Consider the following 5,439-nt stretch of genomic DNA (forward strand, 5'->3'; position numbering starts at 1 on the left):
AGGGATCAGAACGCGTAATTTCATGTATAAAGTTTAATTAAACTCCCAATAGTTTGTCGGGAAACATCGATAGTTCGATCGCGCGAGAGAGACAGAGAAACGAACAGTCTTTTTTTCGATTTACGGCTAAAATAAATTTTTCTAATTTTTTTCAATAACATATTCCTGCTAAAATAACTTTTTTACATAGGGATTAAGCATTTAGAACGATACATTGTTTAAAATAAGGGCACTTTACTCTTGTCATTTTACGGTTTTTTCAATTTTCTGAAAAATCCTATCATTAGATTTTTTTAAAAATACGATATTCTTGCTTAACTAACGTTTCTACATAGGGATTAAGCATTTAGAACGAAATCTAATGTCAGAAAATGGCACTTTACTCTTGACATTTTTCGGTTTTTTCAATTTTCTGGGAAATCCTATCATTAGATTTTTTTAAAAATACGATATTCTTGCTTAACTAACGTTTTTACATAGGGATTAAGCATTTAGAACGAAATCTAATGTAGGAAAATGGTACTTTACTCTTGATCGGTACGTTGGGACTTTGAAAATATTCGGGCGTTCCAATCGCTCGTCTGTTGCATCATAGCGCGTCTCGGCGCAATCGACCGATTCGCTCGATCCATTATTTTCGATTTACGGCTAAAATAAATTTTTCTCATTTTATTCAATAACATATTCCTGCTTAAATAACTTTTTTACATAGGGATTAAGCATTTAGAACGATACATTGTTTAAAATAAGGGCACTTTACTCTTGACATTTTACGGTTTTTTCAATTTTCTGAAAAATCCTATCATTAGATTTTTTTAAAAATACGATATTCTTGCTTAACTAACGTTTCTACATAGGGATTAAGCATTTAGAACGAAATCTAATGTCAGAAAATGGCACTTTACTCTTGACATTTTTCGGTTTTTTCAATTTTCTGGAAAATCCTATCATTAGATTTTTTTAAAAATACGATATTCTTGCTTAACTAACGTTTTTACATAGGGATTAAGCATTTAGAACGAAATCTAATGTAGGAAAATGGTACTTTACTCTTGATCGGTACGTTGGGACTTTGAAAATATTCGGGCGTTCCAATCGCTCGTCTGTTGCATCATAGCGCGTCTCGGCGCAATCGACCGATTCGCTCGATCCATTATTTTCGATTTACGGCTAAAATAAATTTTTCTCATTTTATTCAATAACATATTCCTGCTTAAATAACTTTTTTACATATGGATTAAGCATTTAGAACGATACATTGTTTAAAATAAGGGCACTTTACTCTTGACATTTTACGGTTTTTTCAATTTTCTGAAAAATCCTATCATTAGATTTTTTTAAAAATACGATATTCTTGCTTAACTAACGTTTCTACATAGGGATTAAGCATTTAGAACGAAATCTAATGTCAGAAAATGGCACTTTACTCTTGACATTTTTCGGTTTTTTCAATTTTCTGGGAAATCCTATCATTAGATTTTTTTAAAAATACGATATTCTTGCTTAACTAACGTTTCTACATAGGGATTAAGCATTTAGAACGAAATCTAATGTCAGAAAATGGCACTTTACTCTTGACATTTTTCGGTTTTTTCAATTTTCTGGAAAATCCTATCATTAGATTTTTTTAAAAATACGATATTCTTGCTTAACTAACGTTTTTACATAGGGATTAAGCATTTAGAACGAAATCTAATGTAGGAAAATGGTACTTTACTCTTGATCGGTACGTTGGGACTTTGAAAATATTCGGGCGTTCCAATCGCTCGTCTGTTGCATCATAGCGCGTCTCGGCGCAATCGACCGATTCGCTCGATCCATTATTTTCGATTTACGGCTAAAATAAATTTTTCTCATTTTATTCAATAACATATTCCTGCTTAAATAACTTTTTTACATAGGGATTAAGCATTTAGAACGATACATTGTTTAAAATAAGGGCACTTTACTCTTGATATTTTACGGTTTTTTCAATTTTCTGAAAAATCCTATCATTAGATTTTTTTTAAAAATACGATATTCTTGCTTAACTAACGTTTCTACATAGGGATTAAGCATTTAGAACGAAATCTAATGTCAGAAAATGGCACTTTACTCTTGACATTTTTCGGTTTTTTCAATTTTCTGGGAAATCCTATCATTAGATTTTTTTAAAAATACGATATTCTTGCTTAACTAACGTTTTTACATAGGGATTAAGCATTTAGAACGAAATCTAATGTAGGAAAATGGTACTTTACTCTTGATCGGTACGTTGGGACTTTGAAAATATTCGGGCGTTCCAATCGCTCGTCTGTTGCATCATAGCGCGTCTCGGCGCAATCGACCGATTCGCTCGATCCATTATTTTCGATTTACGGCTAAAATAAATTTTTCTCATTTTATTCAATAACATATTCCTGCTTAAATAACTTTTTTACATAGGGATTAAGCATTTAGAACGATACATTGTTTAAAATAAGGGCACTTTACTCTTGACATTTCACGGTTTTTTCAATTTTCTGAAAAATCCTATCATTAGATTTTTTTAAAAATACGATATTCTTGCTTAACTAACGTTTCTACATAGGGATTAAGCATTTAGAACGAAATCTAATGTCAGAAAATGGCACTTTACTCTTGACATTTTTCGGTTTTTTCAATTTTCTGGAAAATCCTATCATTAGATTTTTTTAAAAATACGATATTCTTGCTTAACTAACGTTTTTACATAGGGATTAAGCATTTAGAACGAAATCTAATGTAGGAAAATGGTACTTTACTCTTGATCGGTACGTTGGGACTTTGAAAATATTCGGGCGTTCCAATCGCTCGTCTGTTGCATCATAGCGCGTCTCGGCGCAATCGACCGATTCGCTCGATCCATTATTTTCGATTTACGGCTAAAATAAATTTTTCTCATTTTATTCAATAACATATTCCTGCTTAAATAACTTTTTTACATAGGGATTAAGCATTTAGAACGATACATTGTTTAAAATAAGGGCACTTTACTCTTGATATTTTACGGTTTTTTCAATTTTCTGAAAAATCCTATCATTAGATTTTTTTTAAAAATACGATATTCTTGCTTAACTAACGTTTCTACATAGGGATTAAGCATTTAGAACGAAATCTAATGTCAGAAAATGGCACTTTACTCTTGACATTTTTCGGTTTTTTCAATTTTCTGGGAAATCCTATCATTAGATTTTTTTAAAAATACGATATTCTTGCTTAACTAACGTTTTTACATAGGGATTAAGCATTTAGAACGAAATCTAATGTAGGAAAATGGTACTTTACTCTTGATCGGTACGTTGGGACTTTGAAAATATTCGGGCGTTCCAATCGCTCGTCTGTTGCATCATAGCGCGTCTCGGCGCAATCGACCGATTCGCTCGATCCATTATTTTCGATTTACGGCTAAAATAAATTTTTCTCATTTTATTCAATAACATATTCTTGCTTAAATAACTTTTTTACATAGGGATTAAGCATTTAGAACGATACATTGTTTAAAATAAGGGCACTTTACTCTTGACATTTTACGGTTTTTTCAATTTTCTGAAAAATCCTATCATTAGATTTTTTTAAGAATACGATATTCTTGCTTAACTAACGTTTCTACATAGGGATTAAGCATTTAGAACGAAATCTAATGTCAGAAAATGGCACTTTACTCTTGACATTTTTCGGTTTTTTCAATTTTCTGGAAAATCCTATCATTAGATTTTTTTAAAAATACGATATTCTTGCTTAACTAACGTTTTTACATAGGGATTAAGTATTTAGAACGAAATCTAATGTAGGAAAATGGTACTTTACTCTTGATCGGTACGTTGGGACTTTGAAAATATTCGGGCGTACGCGGCGCGCTCGGCGCTTCGAACAGCTCCGGTGTCCCCATTATTTTCGATTTACGGCTAAAATAAATTTTTCTAATTTTTTTCAATAACATATTCCTGCTAAAATAACTTTTTTACATAGGGATTAAGCATTTAGAACGATACATTGTTTAAAATAAGGGCACTTTACTCTTGATATTTTACGGTTTTTTCAATTTTCTGAAAAATCCTATCATTAGATTTTTTTAAAAATACGATATTCTTGCTTAACTAACGTTTCTACATAGGGATTAAGCATTTAGAACGAAATCTAATGTCAGAAAATGGCACTTTACTCTTGACATTTTTCGGTTTTTTAAATTTTCTGGGAAATCCTATCATTAGATTTTTTTAAAAATACGATATTCTTGCTTAACTAACGTTTTTACATAGGGATTAAGCATTTAGAACGAAATCTAATGTAGGAAAATGGTACTTTACTCTTGATCGGTACGTTGGGACTTTGAAAATATTCGGGCGTTCCAATCGCTCGTCTGTTGCATCATAGCGCGTCTCGGCGCAATCGACCGATTCGCTCGATCAATTATTTTCGATTTACGGCTAAAATAAATTTTTCTCATTTTATTCAATAACATATTCCTGCTTAAATAACTTTTTTACATATGGATTAAGCATTTAGAACGATACATTGTTTAAAATAAGGGCACTTTACTCTTGACATTTTACGGTTTTTTCAATTTTCTGAAAAATCCTATCATTAGATTTTTTTAAAAATACGATATTCTTGCTTAACTAACGTTTCTACATAGGGATTAAACATTTAGAACGAAATCTAATGTCAGAAAATGGCACTTTACTCTTGACATTTTTCGGTTTTTTCAATTTTCTGGGAAATCCTATCATTAGATTTTTTTAAAAATACGATATTCTTGCTTAACTAACGTTTTTACATAGGGATTAAGCATTTAGAACGAAATCTAATGTAGGAAAATGGTACTTTACTCTTGATCGGTACGTTGGGACTTTGAAAATATTCGGGCGTTCCAATCGCTCGTCTGTTGCATCATAGCGCGTCTCGGCGCAATCGACCGATTCGCTCGATCCATTATTTTCGATTTACGGCTAAAATAAATTTTTCTAATTTTTTTCAATAACATATTCCTGCTTAAATAACTTTTTTACATAGGGATTAAGCCTTTAGAACGATACATTGTTTAAAATAAGGGCACTTTACTCTTGACATTTTACGGTTTTTTCAATTTTCTGAAAAATCCTATCATTAGATTTTTTTAAAAATACGATATTCTTGCTTAACTAACGTTTCTACATAGGGATTAAGCATTTAGAACGAAATCTAATGTCAGAAAATGGCACTTTACTCTTGACATTTTTCGGTTTTTTCAATTTTCTGGGAAATCCTATCATTAGATTTTTTTAAAAATACGATATTCTTGCTTAACTAACGTTTTTACATAGGGATTAAGCATTTAGAACGAAATCTAATGTAGGAAAATGGTACTTTACTCTTGATCGGTACGTTGGGACTTTGAAAATATTCGGGCGTTCCAATCGCTCGTCTGTTGCATCATAGCGCGTCTCGGCGCAATCGACC

Source organism: Megalopta genalis, unplaced genomic scaffold (genome assembly GCF_051020955.1).
Source record: "Megalopta genalis isolate 19385.01 unplaced genomic scaffold, iyMegGena1_principal scaffold0221, whole genome shotgun sequence".
Classification (NCBI taxonomy): domain Eukaryota; kingdom Metazoa; phylum Arthropoda; class Insecta; order Hymenoptera; family Halictidae; genus Megalopta; species Megalopta genalis.